The sequence below is a fragment of the Cavia porcellus genome, unplaced genomic scaffold, assembly GCF_034190915.1.
Source record: "Cavia porcellus strain 051 isolate PalLab524CR breed Dunkin Hartley unplaced genomic scaffold, mCavPor4.1 scaffold_30, whole genome shotgun sequence".
In the NCBI taxonomy this organism is placed as follows: Eukaryota; Metazoa; Chordata; class Mammalia; order Rodentia; family Caviidae; genus Cavia; species Cavia porcellus.
The window spans coordinates 45635953-45661107 of record NW_026947513.1 but is presented as its reverse complement, the minus strand read 5'-3'; the positions used below and the strand labels follow the sequence as shown (position 1 = coordinate 45661107).

The 25155-nt window shown below is 39.0% G+C and overlaps 1 long non-coding RNA gene across 1 annotated transcript in view; it reads left to right on the top strand.

Moving 5' to 3' along the window:
- The first annotated feature begins 2736 nt into the window (after positions 1–2736).
- The window catches only part of LOC134474042 (uncharacterized), a 41996-nt gene continuing 19577 nt past the window's right edge, over positions 2737–25155 (top strand). Inside the window, exon 1 of the long non-coding RNA XR_010044612.1 lies at positions 2737–5225. This is a non-coding gene — a long non-coding RNA (uncharacterized LOC134474042). The remainder of the gene's footprint in view (positions 5226–25155) is intronic.

The following is a 25155-nucleotide window of genomic DNA, read 5'->3' as shown; positions in this document are numbered from 1 at the left end:
TGTGTGCTTTCCCCACTGTCTGCCCCGTCATCTGTGGGTGACCGTTTGGATTGTTTCCCTAGTCTGGCTGTGGTGGGTGATACTGCTGTGAGCCTGGTGGTTCTTCCCAGACTGCTTTCTTTCCTCTTTGCCACTTGTTTCTTAAAGCCTTACTCACATTTTACCTCTTCATGACTCCTTCACAACCATTCCATCACGATATTATTTTTGCCTTCTCTGAATTGTAAATATTTGTATCATTCACCATACTGACTTGTGACAACTTGCTCATGATAGATCTTTACTATTTTGCTTTGTATGTGGCCTTTTAACTTAATTGTGGTATGTTTTTCATTTTTTTCAGCAATACGAAACAATCCTATAGGTTGAAGTTACTCTGCTAATGTGCATCCTTTTGCATTCTATGCATATAAACACACAGTATTTGGATACATTTAGGCATTAATTTGCGTGTTTAACATATATCAGTTTATTCAGTCCTCAGAAAAACTTTCTGAAAAAGATGCTATCCTTCTGCTTTTTAATATATAATAAAGCCCAACTATCCAGGGCCAGAGTCCTCGCTTTCTTTACTATGTCAGAACAAAATGAGTTCCCAAGTAGCAAAAGATAGGTTGGCCACCCATCCCTGGGTGCGAGGAAGCACAGCACGTGCCTTGTCTGTGGGGAATTTATCAGAAACTTACTAACAGAAAAGAGATACATAAAAATCGCTAATGAAACATCTGTTAAATAACAACCTAATTGAGAAGCATACCCATTATGGCGAGGGATGCTAAGAATTATGATTCTCAGTTAGAGAAGGTGTCTGCCCTTGGGGAGGCTTGCTGCTGAGGAAGTGTCGGGAGGTAGTTTTGGCTATCACAGTTTGCCCAGGATTGGGTGAAGGGGGATTTGCTGCTGTCATCTACTAAACATCAGCTTTGTACCTCTCCCCTGAAAATCCAATTGTCTATACTGCCTAGATGTGGAAGCTCCTGGAGAAGAATGCTTTATAATTTTCAAGGCAGGAGCAGGGACGGAGAGAAAGCACAGTCATACTGGGGAAAGCCACTCTTGGATTTGTATTTACTTGTGGTGCTAGACTTGAACACAGAGCCTTCACACCGGGAAGGTATAGCCCCAGTCCTTTAAATTTTTGTCTTTTATTTTGACACAGGGTCTAAGTCACTATTGTCCAGGCTGGGCTCAAGCTTTCAATCCTCCTGACTCAGCCTTCTAAAGTGTTGGGATTACAGATTTGTACAACTGTGCCTGGTTTAGGGGAGGCCAATTTAAAAAACTCCCTTTGAATGTTAATAAAATAAATAATAAAGACTTCATGACTCTAAACAGTGCGATCTATTGTGCATAATATTGGCAGCTCATTTGTATGACCACTGTCATGTGCCAGGTGTCACTGCACATTTGCTGTCTTACTTTGTCTTCATGAGCTACACAGTCGACATACAGGTGGCATGGACGTTAGAAAGGGTGCTCGTGGGCTGCAGAGTGAGGCACCATAGCCTTGGTCTGGACTGCCAGTCACTGCACTGTTCTCATTAGCATTTTTTCAGGGTCCTTTGGTTTGGGCTAAAGCTTATTTGATTGTTAATTCTTACAAAAAATGAAGACTATCTGTGAAATCTACTGGTACATTGTTACCATACAGTACCATAATGTAGGAGTCAAATTTGAATTATTTTTACTGGCTAATGGAGATAGTCAAAGTTATTTTTTTTTTATTTGTCAAAGTTATTTTGAAAGCTGCAGACAATATCAGATGATATTAATTTTCACTGGCTTTCATTTATTTCATATTTAATAAGAAATAAAAAATATACAGAAAAGATCAAATAGATGAAAGTTTTTACCTCCTCTTTAAAATTTTTCTTTTATACTACTTATGTATTTAACATTTTAACAGTTATAATGTACTTAATGTTTTATCATAAATATCAATAAGTGATAAATATATTTAATTGCCTGGGTAATAGATCTTTTTTGAACTTTGCTTATTTCTAATTTTTCAAAATAATATTTAGATTAGCAATGACTTGACAATATGTTTATATCTTGGATATTTTAGTATAATCTACCATGAATACAATTTTGATAATATTGTTGAATTGTCCAAGTTAAGACACAGCCAACACTTGTACCAGTTTTATCACAACTTTGCCAGAACTTGTTCATTTATTCTCTGTCCTTTTTTCTCTCTTCTTTCTCTGCCTCCCTCTCTCCCTTTCTCTGTTTTCTCTTCTTTCTTTCTCCCCCTCTCCCTCTTTCCCTGTCTCCTTGTCTCTCTCCATTTAAGCTACTTGTCACCAAAGGATGGTGCCATAAACACAACTTTTATTCTAGTTTTTGGATATGTTTATTCTTCATAATAAAAAATATGATATTTTGATACATGTATTTAAAATTATGTGAAAAATAATTCATAATGCATTATAGAACCTTTCTGTATTCTATGCCCTGAAAATGGAATTCCTTTAATCCTTATGACAGTCTCATAGGGCAAGCAGTGTTACTGTCCATAAACAGTGTTACTGTTTTATAGATGAAGAAAGTGGATTGAATGAGAATAAATAGTTTGACCAAAGTCACACAGTTAGTGGGAGGCTGTCTGGATTCAACCTAGACTGACTGATGAGAGAGCCAAACTGTACCAAGAGATTTAAAAACTCTAATGGAGTAAAATGTACAAAGCAATTAATTATACGTTTGAATTTCATTGCAACTAAAAGAAGAAATGGAAATAATTCATGTGTTCATAGAACGACAGAGCATCTAACGTGTAGATACAGTTCTAGGCTCTGGAGAGATGAAATAGAGCAAAGCAGATTAGAAAAAGGTCCTTGTAGAGGACAGCTTTCTGCAGGGAATAATCAATAAGAAGGGTAAGTAGGTTAAATATGGTAAGTGGCACAGAGAAAAACCAACCCAAAGGAACACTGAGATTGTGGCTGAGATATGAGGTCTAGTGGCCACAGAAGGCCTCAACATGAATGGCACGACTGGACAGGGACTTGTGGGACATGACGAGGAGGGTGCCTGTACACCTGCAGAAAGCAAAGCAAAGTGCCTGGCATGGGGAGGACATTTTTTTTTTTTTGGTCTTTTTGAGACAGGCTGGCCTTGAGCTCATTTTGTAGCTCAGGCTGGTCTTGAACTTGCGACGATCTTCCTGCCTAGGCCTCCCAAGTGCTGGGATTACAAGCGTGCACACTGGCTCATGTGCAGAACAGAGGTCGAGGCTAGTGTGGGCTCGGGGGACTGAGTGAGGAAGAGACGCTGGCGATGAGATCATGTAGATCTAGAGCTCATGGTGGTGGCTTCAAATTTCCCTCTGAGAAGCCAGTGGGTGATTTGGGGCAGAAGAGGGACACCATGCATCCTCTGACTGTCTGGTAGACAAAGACTGGAGAGTCTGACCCTGTTTAGCTAGGAGGTAGACAATACGGGCTGTGGTGGCCGCTGCGGGGTGGAGGAATGGGGTTGGGCTGATCCTTTTCCGTGGTAAATCTGACGGGCTTTATGAATGCAGGGTGGGCAGGCTTTGAGAGGTGGTAGCCAACGCTGGTGTCCTGTGTATCGAGCTACTCATTGGGAATATCTATCCCGTTTCTCTTTTAAGGCAGCCATCTGGGACGTACAACTCAGAAACAAGAAAAACCAATCTCTTCAAAGCCGGCAAGTGGGGGTGGGCACTAAGGCTCACCTACTCATAAGCAAGTTTTAAAGTTTTTGCTTATTCTTGAGTTATTATTCCAAAAGTAATCATTTTCAGATCACATTATTTTTTCAAATCATTAGATATTAGAAATGGCAAATCAAATGGGAAAGAGGATTATTCCCAGATTTAGAAAAAAATCATGTTCACTAGAAATAGTAGCTGACACCAGAAGATAAAGATAAAAACAACTAAAACATGAAAAAATGTAAAAGATAGAGAAGTGAGAATACTTGGTACAGGGTCTCATGCTTCTCAGGGCCTCAGAAGACCCTGTTAAAATAGGAATGAGTGTAATAGCCTTTGAATAGTCTTGTGCCATTCAAACCAAGTTAGACCGTTTTGAATTTTTTGGTCAAGGGAAGCAGAGAGGTAATAGATGTTTTGCCTCTCAAAGGAAGAAATGTACTGTGATTGCTTGGCTGCGTCAGTTTCTAGGGGAGCACAGAGGATATTCTGGCAGGTCTCAGTTTTGTGGTTCTATCTTAGGCAACTGGCTTAACAAACCAGAAGAAAGTATAGAGGGTTATTTCACTCCCCTTTCTTTTAAACTTAGAAGCTGCCTCAACTTCCGTTCCCGGGGTCCTTCTTGACATATTCCAAAATCCCAGTGTTATGGCTTGGTCTTGACATCCTCCAAGGTCTCATATGGTCCTAAGTGGGTCAGAGATGGCTGGGTCTAGGGTGTGTGGTGCTAGAATTGATTCATGGTGCAACGATAGCTAGGATCAAGGGCCCTAGGATTAAGGGTGAGAGTCTACTAAGTAGCCTGGATAAATATAAAGCATAGGAAAAGTGTGGTTGTTCCTTGTTGCTTTTCTGCCTTCTGCCCGCCATGAACTTTTTCTTCTCTTCAATGCCTATCTACCCTTTGTCATCTTTCTTTGGAGCCAGCTGATTATAGACTAAAATCTCTACAAACTGTGAGCTAAATGAACCTTTTATCTTTTTAGTTAGGTGTGAGTTATTTTGTCTCAGCAACAAGAAAAATAACTAAGACACCTAGAGACAATTCAAATGCTTTCACTAAGCTCCAAAGACTCCTAAGAACCAAATTTCTTTAAATCTTTCAGCATTAAACCAGTGTTATTTTCTGATTCTTATTTGGGGAAAATACAGTGATACAACCCATTTAAATCCAATTTCTGGCCTAGGGAAAATATGGTAATATATATTACTAGATTTAGGGTCAACCACCCTGAATTCAGATTTTGACGGGTTTATCAGACAGATTTGCATCTTTGGCAAGTTCCTTAACCTGTTTGTGTTACCGTTTTTTAAAGGTCAAGACAGTTAAGACTTTATAAGGCTGATATGAAAATGAAATGGAACAGCATAGAAAAAGCACCTTTCCATCATGTCACGTAGTGGACTTTTAGTAACTGGTTTCTTTCTCTCAGGATTCCATCTTCTTCCAGCTCCAAGTGAGGATCAGAAAGGTTGCATAATCATTCAGGAGAGTGATGATCAAGGAATCTGCACTATGAATCTCACACACTGAAGTTCCTGGGTAAGTGAAATGTTGGTTTAATAGTACAAGTCCTTTTGGAGTTTCTTGAGCACAAGCATGCCACTGGTGTCCCCAGCACAGACTCTGAACCGTCTGGTGTTCTGGGGTGAGGACTGCTTTGTCTAGAAGATGGTATTTTAGATTCGGGTGAGATGAAGACTCTGTGCTCCCCTTATGTTGTCTCAGCATTTCTGTCTGAAACACAAAAGTGCCGAGAGGTACAAACTGCCTGCAAAATAACAGAGGCCGGGCAGACGATGAGGCCCATGCATTTTCTCTTTAAACCAGCAGGATGTATTTATCTCTGACTGGCTGCGCTGTGCTTCCCAGGATATAATAAATCTTAGCCTCCCAGGAACAATGGGTGTGTGTGTGGCAGGTGGGGAGACTGTAAGGGTCTGCGTTCACTTCATACCTAGTGTGTACATCTTACAATTCTGACTGGGAAATGAGGATCAAAGCATTTCAGACAGAAATGAAGAAGACGGAAATGAAGAAGACGGAAATGAAGTGGTCACTGCCTGCTCACAGCCAGGCAGGTGTGCAGCAGAACTGCATCTGTAGTGCAGTCTGGGTCCAGAGCCTGCAGCTGTCACACTGCTGCAGCACATGGGCCTGGGCTGCTGAACTGTGGGGACATTTCCACAGTTAGCACAACAGGGCCTGACAAACACTACCCCTCTTTGCGGATATTCCTTGCAAGAAGCAGTCCTGGGATCAAACATAGCTTTACACTCCCAATCTCATGATGAAGGAACTTGTAAAAACTTTCCCCCAAACCTATCTCCCTTTGAATGTTTACCTGACTTTGGGATGGATATGCCCTGGAACATCCTTAGGAAATGCTGTGTAAGAACCCTCACAGTGTGAGATGTAAGCATCCCAAAGCAGGGTTGTGACTGAGAGCCTCCTTAGTGCCTCTTAAACAGGAGGGCTGAGTACATGACATGCAAGCAGAAAGTCTCCACTCCAGCTACCCTGACGGAATTTCTGGGGGGAAAGAACAGCACAGACCTGTGCTCGCTCAGGGGAACAATCTGCTCTTTTTGTACCTTCTCTCCTGAATGTTTATGCGACCTTACTGATCCTCACTTGGAGCTGGAGGAAGATGGAATGCTGAGAGAAAGGAAGCAGTCACTAAAAGTCCACTAGGTGACACAGTGGAAAGGCGCTTTTTCTATGCTGTTCCATTTCATTTTCATATCAGCCTTATAAAGTAAGTCTTAACTGTCTTGACCTTTAGAAATGGTAACACAAACTCAAAGAGGTTAAGGAACTTGTCAAAGATGCAAATCTGATAAACTTGTCAAAATCTGAATCCAGGTTGGTTGATCCTAAAATCCAGTGTACATTACCATATTTTCCCTAGGCATAAAACGATTTGTGTGGACTATATCACTGTATTTTCCCCAAATAAGAACTAACCAGAAAATTGGCCTTAGCATGAATGCTTATGATAAGCTCCACCTCCAAAATAAACCTTAGTTAAGGTAGTCAGACAGACACATTTGGTACATTTGTTGTTACACATAATGGGTATATTGAATTATAAAATAATATCAATATATAAGTAAATCTAAATAATGTCATTGATATTATTTCTTAAAATGAACGATAATATAAATTATAATTTAGTGTTTGTAAATACCTTTGGCTGAGAGGTAAACGTCTATGTCAACAATGAATTCCAGACTTAATGTCAAATGACCAACTATGCACAGATACCACATGTGTATGAGATATACACTTAACAAATGGACTCGGCTGGGTCTAATATAATTTGGTATGTCATGTGTTGTAGTGATGCACCATGAGCAGGCTACAGAAGCAGGAAATGCTCATTAAGGAGATCTCTGTTCCTGGACATGAGAGATCAGGGCCAATACTTCTATAGGAAATGGAGTCACAAGAAATTCAGGCCAGAATTTGGGGTTTGGAGAGTTACAGTGATACTCCAGAAGTTGATGTGACTGTACTTGAATACATGTAGGTTAATGTACATGAATAAATGAATAAGCACAGATTGTCATACATACATGAATAAATATAGACTATTGACCATGAAAAAATAAGACATTCCCTGGAAAAAGTCTTACTGTGTCTTTTGAGGCAATATGGTTGTACAGCATGGAGACTTCGATGTTCTTTAAATATGTTGTAGATATTAATTCATAGTATTGCGCTTATTAAGTCCATAGACTTAACTACTTTCTTTTGGCTAATGGCTCTTCTTCATTGAAAAAAATAATATTTGACCATTCCAAAACCTGGAGTAGTAAACAGTATTCAGGTACTATGCCTGTGTGAAAGCTGCATTACTGTGCTGTTTTTGGAGAGAGAGTCCCTTGGCTCATTTCTTGCTTGACTTCACTGTGTCAAACCTTAAAAGACAGGAAAACTTACTGACTTGCTTTACAAGAGTTGGGCAGAACTGGCAGTCTTTGATTAAAGGCCTGAATCAACTTGGAGGAAATTGTATTTTGTCTATGATAGGCAGTGTCTGAAGTGTAAGAGGGTAATTATCCAGGGAAAATATAGGTAAGAAAAACCAAGATATGAGTTATTAACGGAAAGTAAACCCAAAGAGTCAGCATACTTTAAATTTTAGGCTGTTTATGAATCAGCCAAGAGATGAATTATAAGTGTTTTAATATCTGTGAAATAAGTGTACTAAGGAATTAGAAAACAAATTTTCCAAGTAGTATCATTCTTTCAAATGGCTCCAAAAGCTATTTGACAGGCAGTGATGATCATAAATGGCATAAAACCAATAGTAACTACTATTAATGAACATTTACAATGTCCTGAGCATATATTAATCACATGCTGTGCTTTATCTCATTTAGAAGTTGGGAGTTCTGGTGAGCAGCGTGTCTTTTGAATGGTAACTGTGGGAGAGCTGGGGTACGGTCTCTTCTGGAGCAGGCCAGATGTCCTCTTTCTTTGCCTCACCCCTTCTGGTTCCCTTGTGCCTGTCACTGTCCTTGTGTGGGCAGATGTTTTAGGCTTTCACACTTGCCCTGTCTGAAGTGCCTGCCCTGCTGCAAAGAACAGAACACCCATGGTTCAGTTATCTTCCTAATCACATAGCAGTGTGTTTTACACCATCATAGACCATGAGAACAAAAGGTGTTTCTCCTTTAATGAAAACAGAGTACGTGCAGGTGCGTTTTCAGATCTCATGGAGGCGGCCTGCCCGCCAGGACCTTGTAACTGCTCTGGGATCCCCCAGCAGCTTCATGACTTGGTCCTCTGGTGGCCACATCTTTATGGAGACACAGACATTCTCTGTGCCTGCTTTATGTTATACAACTGTTGCCAACTGCTTCTTCCAGTCCCCAGTTTGAATTTCATGAGAGGGAGGATGTGAGTGCTTCAGCTAGTAGGTTTCTGTACAGGAGGCCAGTGCTGGGTTGGGCGTCTCTCCAGTGTTGGTTGGAAACAGCATCCATCCCTAGTCTGCTGGGCTGTGGCCAGAGAGGCAGAGTGGCATAAGGCAGGGCTGGAAAATCCACAGGGCCATGGGGACGGGTGTGTTTTTAGAAGCTTCTAGAAAAAGGTTACAATCGTTAGACACCTTTATTGGTCTATCCAAAATCAGTTTCTTGACACGATTGTTGTACCAAAAATGTTTAAAAATTATTTTTCTTTACGATAAGCAGCAGACTTCTGTTGCTAGTCAGATGACTTGCAACTACTCTAGTATCTCCCCTTAGAAAGACCCATATCAAAGTGAAGTCAGAATCACTTAGTGCTAGATGAACAGTGATGCTAGGTGGCACGAGATGAGTACACAGCTCGTGTTTAGAGGTATGCACAACCCATGCCAGGGATAGGCTGCCTCTGGGCCTGGAACACATGGCTTCTTTAGCTTCAAATGTCTACATCTATCACATGCTAGCGATGGCCTGGCACATGGTTTGCTCATTGGGAAAATCTTCGGGACTATGAAGACAGTGCTACCTGAGTCTCCCTGAGTCAGTACCAATCTTGGCCTCTGGGACTTGCCTTTTTCTAAGGATGATGCCTTAATCCAGGGTTTCCAGAGAAACAGAGCCAGTCAGATGTAGCTACACACAGAACATACAATGTGTATACAAAGAAAGAGATCTTTAAATTTTTTTATTTATCTCTTTGTGATACTAGGTGTTGAGCTCATTGTGGTGGCCTGTTTAATGTGTTTACTCTCAGAACTCCAGAGTCCGGGGCTGGAGAATTGCTGTAGCTTTGTCTGGCTTACATAATAAGTTCAAGGCCAGCCTGAAATGTTAGTTTTTATTTTGTGACAAGGTCTTGTTCAGTCGCTAAATCATCCAGGTTGTGCTCAAATTTGCTCTTTTTCCAGACTGTTGGGATTCTACGTGTGTACTCCTTGTGCCTAGCTGAAAGAGGTTTATTTTAAGGACACTGCCTATCATAGACAAAATACAATTTCCTCCAAGTTGATTCAGGCCTTTAATCAAAGACTGCCAGTTCTGCCCAACTCTTATAAAGCAAGTCAGTAAGTTTTCCTGTCTTTTAAGGTTTGACACAGTGAAGTCAATATGTTCATATGCCAAGGAAGGCTGACCATCTCAAGATCTGTAGCTGGCTTATAAAGTTTTCGCTTATTAATTGGAAAGGCTTTATTCTGGGCTTCTTGATATGGAAATATTTGAAGCTATAGTATATGAAGTTTTATTCAAATATTTCAAGGAAAAAGACAGACACTATGGTAACTACTATTAAGTCGGGTTATTTGGTGGTGAAGCACTATGTTGCTGAAACCGTCATGCTTTGACCTGTATTGTTATATTGTTATGTCCTGTTTTATCTCAATCTCTCCCTTATTCTTTAAAAAAATTATTTAGTTATTTCTTATGTTTGTTTTAATTAAGGGGAAAAATTAAAAAAATTAGCAGGATATATAATAGTAACTTTTTTTGATTTCCTATTAACTTGTTTTGAAGTTCTGTAATACTCCCACTATCTTGTTTTGACTTATTAGACTCTGTTCCATTCTGTATGATAGTATCAAGTTTGAGGGTATAGGCAACTACTTTGAAGGCAATAAGATTCACTAGGATGCCCATTCTGGTTTGACTATTGTCTCCTTTGGAAGTCCTGTAATGTTTACAATGCTTAAGTTTTATTGGTCTTGTTCTCTACTGTTTTGTTCAACTTTATAATATCTGATGAGATAGACAATTCTTTTTAAGGAAACAAGAGACATTGTTGATAACCATTGTTGATATCTTTGTACTCTGTTTTACATCATGTGCTATGTCTATCCTTGGTTTTTGACTGACAGCTTTGTTTTGCCATATTTGACTTTATTCTCCCCCCCCCCCAAAAGTAATAAGAACTAAGGAGTAATAAAACCCAAAATGTGTAAATTTTGTTGTAAAAAAGAGAGGGGAAAAAAGAGCTCTAAAGGATACAACAGCAAGTGTGTTTAGGGGTGTTAAATAGCTGACCATATTAATGTTTTTGGTTGGATCACTGAACACAACTGTTTGCAGTCTCACTGTTTGAATGTCCACTTTGTATGCTTTGATACTGTGATTTGAGCAACTATCTCTAAGATGATAATATGTAATCTATTAACTGGTGATTTCTTACTGTTTTTTTTTTTTTTTTGTAGTTCTGTATTACTTGTACCCTTACACCGCTTTGTTTTGTCTTGTGTTTTTCTCTTTTTCCTTTTAAATAAAATTAAAAAAAAATAGATCTGTAGCTGGCCAAAAGTCTGGGAGAACCTGCAGTGTATCCCCAGCCTGGATCAGCTCAAGATTCAGGAGCACTGATACGTCAGGTGGAATCCAAAGGCAGGAAAAGCCTAACATCACAACTGCAGGAAAATGGGAAAGATGTGGGTTTTTTGCTCTCAGATGGCAGCCTTTTAGTTTGAGTCACTCCCTTCAGTTATTGGATGGGGCCACTCACAGGCAGTGTGTTTCCCTTGGTCCACTGGTTCAGACCTCAGTTTCACCCCTGCAGACATGCAGAGTGATATCTGATCAGCTACCTGAGCAAGCTGAGTCAGGCTGATGCACAAAATTAACCATAATAGATGTTCTTTAATTTTATGTTTAGCCAAAGAATTAATTTATTTTCAAAAGAAAAATGAGTATCTTATTTTGGTGTTATGCATTCAGCTCAGCAGAGCAAGTCTGTGATTGTTTGCTGTGTCACTGTGATTGTGGACCCAGAGCAGAGCAGTCCACATTTGGATTATTGCTTCCCCGGAAGCTGATGTGGCTGAGGCCAAGGCCAGAAACCTGGCATCAACTTGGAGTGACAAGCAATACAGAGCTCACAGAGTGTATGGAATAAGACCTGCCCTTGTAGTAGAGGCCTATTCACACTGTCTCCTCCATCTGGCACTGTGGGAATGCATGGCGCTCCTTGAGATGGTTTTGGGAGCCCTGAGGTCAAAATGACCTTTATAGCAATTCTAAGATGCTGTTTGTCCTTTTTCACTTTCCCTCTCACCTCATTGCATGGGGGAGCTTTCCAGAGGCTTCATGATATGCACTATACAGATAGGATGCATCCTTGCAAGCGAACAGTTGTGAGTTCGATCCCTGCTACCAAAAACAAAACAAACAAACAAACAAAAAACAAATAGGGTACATGTAGAAAAAGATATGAGAGGTTTGATAGCTTCTGTTTGGCCAGAAAGCAAGGAGATTTACAAATACATAACATCGTCACTATTACCAGGTTTTTATTTTGGGGAGATAGTTATTTTTTGTGTAAATATTTTATTTATATTATGATATAATTTATTTTTTGTTGCTATTTAAAAACAGTAAATGTTAAAAGAATCCCTATGTAGAGAAAATTTCTATGGAGAAGAAATAGAAAATGAGACATCCCATCTGAACAAAATGATAACGTGAATCTAACATGAAAATTCTAGGAACCTCTATTCTGAGATTTTCAATATTGCAGTAAATTTAATTAGGTTTGTTTCTGTAAAGTTGCTTCTTTGCAATGTACATTTCCGTCAGAATCTCCTTCATGAATTTAATCAGTCCTTCACACTTGCTGAATGCTTCCTCTCAGCTGCTTAGTCTGCTTAGAGGCTGTGATGAGAAAGATTTTAGTCCTCAGGAGCTCAGTTAGCGAGAGTCACACATGCAAAGAACAAAAGTGTGATGTAGTGGAGGCATGGATAAAAGCTGTACTACTGTACACATTCTAGAAGTTGGTTTATTTAGTAAACCAGAATTTATTGAGTTTGACTTTGAGCATAGTGTAGTGGTAAGGATATAAAATTATGGCAAATAATCTTGCCTTCTAGAAGCTCACAGCTGTTGGTGAGACACACACACATATACACCTCCAAATTAGCTGTGGTAATTCAAGATAGTATTACCTGGCAATTAATTACTTGTAGCAAATAAAACCATATTTTATGGAGACATTTTTCAAAACCTGCCAGAGAACACAGCTTCATATAGGAGCAGATACAAAGCTGTGCTGCAGAGTATCTTGAATAAGCCTGAGGGGCGGACTGGAGTTCACATCAGAGAGGCAGAAGAAAGTGTTTGAAGGTTGAAGGGGAACACAGAGTACATTTTTATTCTCTTCAGAACTGAAGTCCTCTTTTTATAAATATTTCCTTTTCTGAAATTAAATTCGTGGCATAACCTTCATGCACACACAGTTTAAAAGCTGAAGTACATGACATGGAAATACAGTGTTCTTGGTAATAATTTAAAGGAGGAAGGAAAGTGCAGTAAAGAGAGCATATGCACATACAGAGTGTCTGTGCACGACTGCCCAAGTAGCCCATGCGAAGAAGTCAGATATTCGCGTCTACCTGTAATGGCTATGATGAAACCAAAGGAGCAAAATTACAAGCTCCTCTCAATAAGCAGAGGAAAATGAGAGAGCAAGCAAGAGCACAGCAGAGTAAAAACTTCTGTTGGAGTAAGTAATGGCAGGCTGGGCCAGCCTCCATGTGAGAAGAGAAAGTGGGAAGGACCCTTAATTGTAGGAGAGAAAACATGTCAAGACAAATTACAGATGTGGAAGTGAGGAAATAAGGAAGCAGAACATTTTTGCAGAAGAATTGGACCTTATGCAAGTGAGTGTCAAGTCCCTGTTTTGCATGAGATGGTGTTGAGAGATACTCCTCTAGAACCCAGGTTCTTTCTTGAAATCACACTGAGGCATATATTCTGGCTTGCATGCACGTTCTGTCAAAGGCCGTATATTTTGATAGTAGGGAATTGGAGATTTGTGGAAAAAGTGGTATAGGGGATGATACAGAAATTGTGTAGTAGATCTTGGAAACTGTGAATTTAAAAAATGAAGACTAGGTTAGGTAGAGTTCACTCACTACAGTTAAATTATATGCAGACTGTTTATTTTTAAAAAAAGATAATATGAGGGTTGAACCCTGCGCTTTGCATGTGTGTGGCAAACTCTCTGCCACTGAGCTGCAGTGAGAGCGTCACTTGCAGGGTTTCACCTGCTGGATGAGCTTCCCGACATGGAGTGTCTGCTGCCCTGTGGAATAGATAACTAGGGCCCAGGTAATGAAGGAGGTGAGAACGGAGCATCTGCCAGAATTTGGGTTTTGTGAAATTCTGTAATCTTCCCCAAATGCAAATCTTTAAAACATGTCTAAATTACAAGATTCAAGAATGTGCCTGATTTTTCCCGAGACAGCAGACACATTTTAACCTACAATTTCTCTAGGTTTGGATTACTTCTCCTTTACAGAAGGATCCAGCTCTGAGGCACTGCACCACTCAACTCTGCTCTGAGCCTCTATTTATTTTATGTTTAATTTCGAGACAGGTCTTACCAAATTACTAGTTGCCCTGGCTGGGCTTGGACTTAACAATTCTCCTGCCCCAGCCTCCCAGAGTCCTGGGTTAACGCGTGAACACCACTATCCTGGCTTCCTTTTTACTCTTCATCTCAAGACAGGATGGGCCTCACTAGACTGCCAGGTGGGAATTCAACCTGTGATCCTTTTGCTCCCGAGTGGGGGTTACATACATGTGCCGTGCTCCTATCTTTCTCAGTGTGGAATCTCTTACGGTTGCAGATGTTAATAGTTTGTGGAAACCTAAAGTTTAACTGTTTCAGAGTGTTGCATAAGTGTTCTAAGTTACTCTCACAGGTCATTATGAAGACATACTAATCACCCTTTCTTGGCTGAAGTGTTTTTTTCTTGAGTTCCAGGCTCCAGAAATCTGGGACTCGATACTTTCTTGGAAAAAAAACACGGTGATACTTTCTTGGAAAAAAAAAACACGGTGATTTTAAGGACAGGAACTGTGTTTTCTTTTTGTGTTTTACAAACCTATCATTGTGTCTATCACATAATGGATATTGATGAAAGGTCTTTTGATGGCATAAAAGAGGGACAGATAAATAGATGAGAATGTTAGCTGTCTTTTGCCATTTCCTGGCTTTCCTGGCTGTGTGCTTGCTGATACTTTTGACCAGCAGAGGGTGCAGCAGATCCATTTTAGGATCAGAGTGACTTGGGGATGGAGGCTATATAAAGCATCTAAAAAGGAAACAGTACAGAGAATTAATTCCTCACAGTGAGGGTAACATATACTAATAATATGAAATTATTAAAAAAGGAAAAGAGTTTGGAATTGCAAAGAGGGCTTTAGTTTATCTTTCAATAAAAGATAACTTTGGTAGTGCTAATTTAATTTTTTGTTGTTGTTTTAGACAAGGTCGTGTTGTGTAGTTCAGGCTAGCCTTGAACCTAGTGTGTAACCCAGGTTGTCCTTGAACTTGTGGAGACTCTCCTTCCCTAGCCCCTGAGTGCTGGGATTACAGGCATGTGCCATCATGCTTAGCCAGTACTAATTTAATCTTGACACAGTGTAAATAATTGTTTTTGAAATATGGAACTATTGAAAATGTGAAGGGAAGGATACAGATCGTCTAGAGCTAACTTTGGCTTACATTTGGCTTTATTTACTTTTACTTTTAGATATATAATATATAGAATAGAAACTCCTCAAGGTATGAGATTTTGTATTATTCACTGAGTTATTCCAATCACCTCTTAGAATAGTGCCTAGAATGTGTTAGCATCAAATAAACTATTGAATTAACCAATAATTGCAATTATACATGTTTGTGAGTAAAGTTAACATTGTATCATAAGTATATCTCTTGTTATATTTTTAGTGTCTGCGTAGTTTGTTATCCCAATAACCAACTGTATCTAGTCAATAGAATGTTCACTATCTTTTGATTGAAAATGCTTATTATGAAAGCCACACCAGCAAGCAAGCCCAGCCTGGGAACCAACTCTATGCACAGGCCACCACAGACAGACCCCAGCCTCTCCCCGCTGAGTCAGTGCCATTTGTGGACTGGGGGTAGAGAGAACAAGGCCACACCAGCAAGCAAGCCCTGTTTGGCAACGAGTGCCATGCGCTGGCCACTGGCAGACTGAAACAGACAGATCCCAGCCCCTTCTGGCAAGTGGGCTGGCAAACAAGAAGTACCAACCACTCACCCCCACTGTAAGTGACCTGTTCATTGGACAAACACAGGCTAGGAAGACAGCTGTGGGTGTGAAGTGCAATTGGATGCCTGTGGTGCTGTGGTGTTTCACTGACATTGCAGGTCTAGGGTCAGTGGTCTGATCATAGGTTTAGAGGATAGCTGGATGCAGTGTGACATCTAGGGGGAACTTCCTTCTGATGGTTGCAGCCATTGTTGATTCCCTATGGTCTTGTTTTGGAAGTCCTGTATCATTTCCATTGTTTTGTTGGGTGGGGGTTTATCCTGTTTTGTTTTGTTTGGTTATGTCAAATCGGATAGCAGGAGCAGCTATTTCAAAGATAGAAAGATATATTATGGTAGCAATTTAGAATTTACTGTAGGCTTGTTTTGAAACCCTTTATTGCATTCATTGTCTTGTTTTTATTTTGTTTGTATTCTATTCTGTTCTGTTTGATTTTTCATATGTTTGAAGTTACCTGCAGCTATTTAAAGACATCAGAAGGCATTATCGTAACTATTGTTGATTTTATAATGTTTTGAAGTCCTGTATCTTTTACACTCGTTTGTTTTGTTTGGTTTTATTCTGTTTTATCCTCTTCAAAATTTAAAAAAAAAAAAAAAGAAAGAACATGCTCATTACTGGGGTCCAGCCCTAAAGATCATGATTAGTTAACCTGGAATAGGAACCGAGCATGGATCTTTATAAAGTTTAGTAAACACGGTGTTAAGAAGCTCTGAATAAGCTACACACCCAAACTTCTTTCCAGAAAGTCGTGCTGATCCCTAGCAGAATTTGTGTCATGTAACACACACCAATTTTGATTAGCACTCATTTCCAGGCAACAGATAGTCTGAAGATTTTGAGTGTGCCAGGTAGGGTAGGATTCCTATCATGTAGATTATGAGAAATGCAGAAGCTCTGTTCCTTTTTCTCATTGATCAGGATAAAATGTTTAACAAGGTCCTTCCATAATTGGAACACATGTTCATGTTTGAGAAGCACTGAGATAGATTGTTTTTATTAGAGCTTGCAAAAGCTCACATGTTAAGATAAATTTCCCTCTACATACTTATTTTTCATGTGTAACTCTTCATTTAAATTGTACATTCCCATTCTTTGTCTTCCTTAGAAAAGGCTATGTTCTCATATGTTCAAAAATATGAAAAACAGCTTTAAAATGGGACATCAATTGACCTGTGAATGTAGGGCTGCTGATGTTGAAATTTAAACCTATCTAGAAGCAAATGATACAAAAAAGGGGGACAAGGCGATATCTTGAACAGAGGAAAATGTTAGGTTGATCCTTAGTTAGGGTTTGTAGCATTTGTTTTTCCTCTTAGCGTCAATCAAACACTCAGTTGCCCATTCCTTCAGTACATTTTCTGATTGTTCCTATGTATGATATACATTCGTGCTATAAATCTGTGGGGCCATACAACAGACTCATATGTTTGTTCATATTTATTTGATATGGTAGCACACATGCAAAATTAACTAACAATAAAAAGTTGTACTGGTTATGGTTGGTTGGGTGCTAACTGGATGACTAACACATCCTGTTCATGAGGGTACTGAGTTGTAGAAGGACTGGGAGGGCCAGCTAATGAGTGCTTACAGTGTGTATATATATATATCACATAATTTCCACAATAACTCTGTAAAGTCGTTAGGGCATTTGGATCATAAACAATGAGAAAAACAGAACAGGATTGTTGAAAAATAAAAAGAATCATAAAGTCTATGGGGGAAAGGGACAACTTTTCTTTACAGAAGATTTCCAATTTATAGATGCAGAAGGGATGAGATAGATAGAAAGCCACCATCAGGGCATCACAGTTTTATTGCTTCAGACAAGAGTCATGGACAAATGCCAAAATTAGTTGTCTAAACTAGGATATTTTCATAGAATAAATTATCTCTCTGAAATATTTATTTCCCAAGAGAAAAATAGTAAGCATCAGAGAAACCTAGCAGGTGCCACTGCACTATCATGAATAATAAGACTTACTGATACCATTTAGCCCTAAATGCTCTACTGAGAAGGGGACCTTACCTCTGTGATATCATCCTCAAAATCTACAGCTTCAGGGGCTGGGGATTTAGCTCAGTGGCATAAGCGCCTGCCTTGCAAGCGCGTGGTCATGAGTTCGATCCCCAGTACCGGTAAAACAAACAAACAAACAAAACCTACAGCTTCAGTACAATCACAGGAGGGTAGCAGATATATCTAAATTGAGGGATAACCTATCAAATGCGTGACCCACAGTCTTCAAAAGTTTCAGTGTTGCTAAAAATAAGCAAACCAGTGGGCTAACTAATTGGGTACACTAGAGGAGAGACAAGGCAGGTAGAAAAGTGTGGGACTCAAACAAATAACAGTACTCAAAAACTGGGAAAACTGGAGTATGCTGTTTACTTCACAGAACTGTGCTCATGTGAACTTCGTAGTTTTGATAATTGTGTCATGATTATGTGAGATGTTACATCATGGTAAATGGGTTGAAAAATATATGGAAATATGCTGTAGTATTTTTCCAGTGCTTCGAAAAATATATGGAAATGTGCTGTAATATTTTTCCAGTGCTTCTGTTAGTCTAAAATTGTTTCCAAATAAAATTTTAGAACATGAACACCTACATTACAAAAAAAGTTTATTCCTCTTCATCTTGATTCAATTCTTAACATATGGTTAAAACTTTAACATTATCTATGAAAAAGAAATAAAGATATGAATATAATTGGGATTTCCTTGTATAAAGAAAGAATTTAGTTGTAAATGGCCACACTTTTACTGTCAGGAAATCTGCAAAATATTATTTCTGTAAGATCAAAATCATATTTTCTGTGGAATCTTTCTTGAATAGATATTCCTGAAACTTCCCCTCACAACAAATAGTTTCATTTTAGAGTGATCATGCAGTCCAACTAGTTTATTTTCACTTTGTAGTTAACAAAGAGAACGGAAATTATGATTATATATTTCTTTATAGTTTGCAAAGAAGTCTTAAATTTCTTTTATTTTACTAGTGCCTGTCTGCATTACCTAATGTTTGCATTCTGTGTGAAGAGTTGGTAAATGTATATAATGCATCTCAGTTCCTTTTTTAAAAATTCCCATCTCTTGATCGTCTTCCCCTCTGAGAAAGATACAGCCTCTTACTTTCTGCTAGCTATCGTTTATTTTGATTTTTATTTATAATTTGGGTTTCTCCTATAAAAGAAACCACGCAGTACTGAAGCTTGTGTTTATTTCATTTACCATTAGGGTCTCAAAAGTAGTTTTAAATTCATGCCTTGCTCTGTTCCTGTGAGACAGGGTAATTTTTAGCACCAGCATTGCAGATTGTGCTGAGATGGGATGTTTCTGAGCCAGTTGTTAGCTGGTACTTGCTTTTTCTTGTTTCTCTGAAACTTTCGTATACTTTTGGAAAACAAATGTGAAAAATCAATTTCTCTTGCCCTGGTAGACCGGAAAACAGGGTAATACAATGCAATAAAGAATAACTTGGCTTTATTTTTACCCTAGGTCAGAACATTTTGCTAAGTATTTTCTAAATAGCTAATCTCATTTAATAGTCTTTTTAGCTTTCAGGGTGTTGACACCGAGGTGGAGCAGATTGTTGTCTATGTGTTGGGAAGGTAAAGAGGAACGCATAAAGATTTGTGATGGTAATGAATTTTGGTGTCATGGAATCATTAACCAAAAAGTGCAGAAAGACAAATGGAAGGGAAGATGACTTCATTTTTAAGTATGTCACATGTGTATTTCCAGTATGTCACGTGTATGCTCTGTAGTATGTCTGCTTTTTAAAAACACTTAAGACTAATTTGTCAAGATTTTAACAAGTGTTGAATGTGCTTACTGTTGTCATAGCTAGAAAGACTGGTATTTTATCAAATGCAAGACTATAAACTCAGAACTTCGAGCAGACTCATCAAGTAGCTACTTACTTAGCGTGGTGTGAAAGATTCCCTAAGCAGGTTTCTGAAGATCACATTGGCTTTACTAGCTTCCTTTAGTCTGGGGAAACTCTTCTGAAAAGCAAAGGAGACGACAATTACAGCCTGTGGTGTAGACGGGCGTGGAGGGGGTAATGATGGGATTAACCCACTGAAGCTTGCTGACATGAGGTCTGACTTGAGTCCTGCCAAGGAAATGTGTTGGTACTGACTGGGGCACGTGGATTTTCCCCCTCAGTAGGCCTAGTGACATGCTTGTGGGTGGAAGAGCGTGAGGAGAGCCAGTGCACAATTACGTAATCTCACAGAAGCTGATTAAACACACATGTGCACACACCTGCACACACGTGTATGCACACATGCACACACATCCACACTTGCTTACATGCACAGTTACGTGCACACACGCATGCACATGTGCACTCACAGAGCCCTGCAGAGCGCAACACACACCCATGTTAAGACCCCACCTGGAGCCCCCAGTCCTCACAGGTGCAGTTCTGCATCCTCACCAGGTATTCCTGGACACGAGTTCTTCCATTACCCCGGAAATTGAAGTTTATGTTTTATTTTATACGTTTAGGAGAAAAATACCCTTTCCTCTGGAGTCATGTCTTTTCCATGGTCTTGTCTTTCTTCTGGTACCCGAATTTCCAGAGCAGGTGATTGTGCCTCTCTGGGTCCACACTGGCTGGCTGACAGACAGAAGGACCAGGAGCCAGGGAGGACTTTGATGCTGCCCATCCAGACCATTTCTGAGTTTGCTTCGTGTTTGATGTTAATGTTCTCATCTGTCTTCGTTTTCTTTTCACAAGCCTCCCTCTGGAACTCTTGGTACTCACTATGTTGTGGCAAGGGGGGAGGGATGCAAGAAAAACCCCAAATTGTCACACTGCAGACCAGATTTCACACCTCATCACAAATGATTGATGATGCGTAGGTAAATTACTACATACCTTTTTTTTTTTGGTACTGGGGATCGAATTCACGACTGTGCACTTGCAAGGCAGGGGCTTATGTGCTGACCTAAATCCCCAGTCCAACTAATACATATCTTTATGAACTCAATTTAGCTATTTCACAATGTGTGCATATTTTAAAACATGTTGACTACATCAAATACATACAATTTTTACTTACCAATTAAAAATAAATAAATTTTAAAAAATAATACAGTCCTGACAATTGTTTTACTTTTCAAATGAAAAAGATTTATACGTATTCAAAGTAAGCAGAATGACTGGAATTTTCTGGAATCTAGTTGCACGTATGAACACACACACACACACACACACACACACACACACATCACTTTCTCCATGTCAAATTCTTGTTAATTTTTCCTTCGTTGAATAGGAAAGGAGTGGAAGCATCTGCCTGGCAAGTGTGAGGTCCTGAGTTTGATCCCAGTATCAAAAAATAAAAACAAAATAAAACAACAACAGGAAGGGACTGTTAATGTTGAAGTTTAAGAATTCCATATGTATTTTTGTTTATTTGTTTTTTGCATTCAAGCTGGCCTTGAAATCACTATGTAGCGTAGGGTGGCATTGAACTCACAGTGATCCACCTCCTTAGCCTCTGAAGCCCTGGCATTACAGGCATGCACCACTGTTCCTGAGCTTCTGATGCATTTGTAAGGAATAATTACTTCATATTTGTTGTAGGGTGATGTGATGCATCGTAAAGTGATGTTAAAGTGATGTTCCTGCCTTGTCAGAGTTTGCAGCTCAGCCACAGATTGGAAAGCGATGGGCTGAGTCTTTCCATTCTTAATTTCAGGGAGCCATTGGTCCTGGAACCTGCAATCTCTTTGAGAGATTGGTAACAGACTTTTCCCTCTAACAGATATTGTGGAAAGAGGAGCAAAGGCCATGAATGGACTTTGGGTTCTGTTAACGGTATGTGGAATAGTATGGACTAATTTTCATTTCATTGCTTAAATCAGCTAAAAAGGTGGATGGCACAGTAAAAGAATCTTAATGGCACTGAACAGATGATATAGTGAGGATTCCTGGATCAGAAGAGGGGAGAGGATAGAAGTCTTGATTGGAAGGCCCACCCAAAGTGGAAGTATTGAAAAACCTCAACTTGCTTTAGACAAGGACCCAGGAATCGTAAACAGAAATAAATCATCTCTCTTTGGAATTGTGGCCTGACTGCTATCTGAGTATCCCTGAAAGAATCTCAGATTTTAGATTTGGATTAGTGTGATTCAGATTATTGTTCCTTTTGGCTGCCAGCATAAATAAATAAGAATATCCCCTGGACCTAATTACTTCTATAAAAATTAATTACTCCTACAAAAATTTTTAAAAACTTTAGAAAATTAAAAAATTATCAAGGGTAATAATGCAATAGGAGGCAAGATTTCATGAGGAAGAATGAGAAAAACTGACCCATGCAGAAAGAAGAGCCATGTGGAATCAGGATAGTTAGGGTTATATTTTGTTTAAAGAAAACTAAGGCTGTATTCAAGTAGTTGAAAGCAAATCTTGAAAAAATTAACAGGGAACTGGAAATATAAAACTGGGTATTATAGATTTCAAAAAAAAAAAAGCAAAGTGGAAGTTCTAGATGTGAAAGTGTTAATAAATAGAATTATGAAACAAATCAGATTAATATTTGATTAGTCATGATTAAAGAACCAAAGAATGTAGATCAGGTTAGGGTTATAGCAAAAATCCACAGCAGTGTAGGTGTATGTCTGGGTGGCTACCCAGAAAATTGAAAATATAATTCGCAGCATAAATGTGCCTCTACTACCAGTGGTGGCTGTCTATCTAGAAAGGCTAAGAGAATGTCCCCAGGAAAAGTGACCCCAATCTGTGCTAACTTTCTTCTATGCTTCTTCAATCATTCTGTTTGCAGTTGAGTAGCAATTGTGAAATAAAATAGCGGACTCTTTAAAATACAGACCCTAATAAAATAATAGACTTTAAAAATGTTTAATAGATTCTAGATGGAACAAAAATATAGCACTGGTTGGGACACTCTGGTGTGCAATGTCTTGCTGAAGTGATGCATTTGGGGGAAGTTTAACTCACACTTGTTAGTTTCCTTTCCATGCTGAAGTCGGGGGCTGCTGCCGTGTGTTCTGTGTTCTGTCATGGATTACTTTGCGCAGTGTACACGCCTCCTTGTTTTAGTTTTTAGTTATTATTAAAGATTCTACTTACGTTTTCTTTGTACCATCTAATCTTGTGAATGATTTCACCGATTTCTCCAGAGCATCAGCTTGAATCATCTTCCATCCTGTGCTTGCGCTTCTGGTTGACTATCAGATGGGAGACCTAGTCTATTTCTAGCAGTACCTCCTCCCTTGTGTTGCTCCTTTTTCTTGGCTCCTGCACTCTCTGCTCATAGTTTTTCTGACTCAGAACTGCTAGGGGAAGGTGTTTCTAGCTTATCCTACAAGTTAGCAAACATGGTGGGTTAATACTTTAAAATGCCAGCTATTGATAATTGTGTGTGTTTTAAAAAATATTTTTAAAGCAACTATGAATTTATTTAAAAATTGAGGCAAAAGTATAGATTTTCCATTTGCCCTCTGTCCTTCCCAGTCTATTCCACTATCACTATTTTACTTTGATAGAGTTGGCCATCCAGTATTGGTAGTTGTTGTTAACTAAGTGCACAGTTTGCATCTGGGTTCATTTTCTGTGCTGTGTCCTTAAAATTTTTGGCATTGTGCATTGGCATGTATCCACCTGTATAATGTCATACAAAAAAGTTTATTGCCCTAAAAAAATCCCCTTTTTCTACTTCTAATTCTTTTCATAATCTTTTTTTTTTCTGAACCTCTGGCAATCACAGATTTTATATCTTCATATTTATGTTTTTCCAGATGTTTTCTAGCTAGAATCCTACACTATGCAACTTTTTTTATGATTGACTTCTTTCACTTACTAGGCACTTTCATGTACTTCATATCTCTTTACAGCTGGATGGCTCGTTTTTCTTCATCACTGAATAATAGTTCTATTGTCTGAATATACTCCAGCTTTTACATCTACTATATTCATCTGTGAGTAGGGTCTTGGTTATTTCAAGTCTTGGCATTTATGGTAAAGCCTCTAATTATTATATAGATTGTGTGTGTGAACATAAGTTTCCAACTCATTTGGGTAAAATGACTAGGAATATATCTGTTGGGTTATACGGCTGAGCGTGTAGAGTTGTCTAAGAAACTGCCAATTTGCCTTCCAAAGCAGCTGTACTGTACTGTACTCTCACCAGTGATGAATGAGAATTCTGCTGCACCACGTGCTTGCTGGTATCCGTATTTGGTGTTGTCTATATTGTGGATTTTAGTGATTGCAGTATGTGTGGAATGGTGTCTTGTTGAAATTTTCAATTCCTTGATGACACATGATTCTGAGTAATTATTACTGAATCTTATAGTCAGTGTTGAGGTTGGGTACTGTAATATCAATATTGTGTTGACTCTTCCGAGTCTTCTGTTTTTTCATAAAGATTCTAGGATTAGTGTCTGAGATCCACAGCATGCTTTGTCAGGCTTCTGAGCAAGGATGTCATTGCATCTGTAGACCAAATTGGAAAAGATTGACATCTGGACACTGGTGAGCTTTCTGTTCATGAAAATAAAATATCTGTCCATTAATTTTGAGCTTTGCCTTCTGTCATCAGAGCTATGCAGTTTCACTAGTGTGTTTCTTTCCAGTCTCTGATTTTAACCTTGTGGGCTTTTCTTCCTTAAATCTCTATCTTTGTTCTTCAGTACAGCAGCCACGAGCCACGTGTGGCTTCTGAAATGCTGCTGGTTCAAATCGGATGTAAATGAAAATTCACATTAAGCTTTTTGTTCCATAAGTACTGGGAATCCAATTCAGGACTTCACGTTGCCAGGCAGGTGCTGCACCGCTGAGCTTTATTCCTGTCCCCTCACGTTAGATTTAAAAATTTAGTAAGAAGCAAGTTCAGATACTTTTTATCTTTTTCATGTGGCAACAAGAAAATTTAAAATTACAAATGGGGCTTGTAGCTACTTTCTGGGTACCATCACTTTATCAGGGTTTTTATGTCAAGAGTGTACATAGGATTCAGTTTTCCAAACATAATTTACACTTTCCACATATTATGGCCACAACATACGCTGTTTTGCGTTTCTTTTTTTTTTTGGTACTCAAAGCAGAATTTGTTCTTTAGAAAATGGTACATTTTGTTGTGACCTTATTGTCACCTCGTGAGGACACAAATGGGATTGCTATAAAAAAATAAAACACAATGCAGAGTAAGGAAGGAAGGAAGGAGGACAAATAGATTGTTTTGAACTGTAAACTGGAGGAAGAAGAGATGGACATATGAATCATCAAATAATGAAGTTTCAGGGTCCCTTGGTTGTATTAGGCCCTTGTAAAGCCCTAGGGATGATGCTGGCAGTGGTTTTCCAGGATCCTCTAATTTTGTAGACATCTCGATCACTGTCTCTTTCCACTGACTTTCCTTTTGTCATATCTTGTCGTG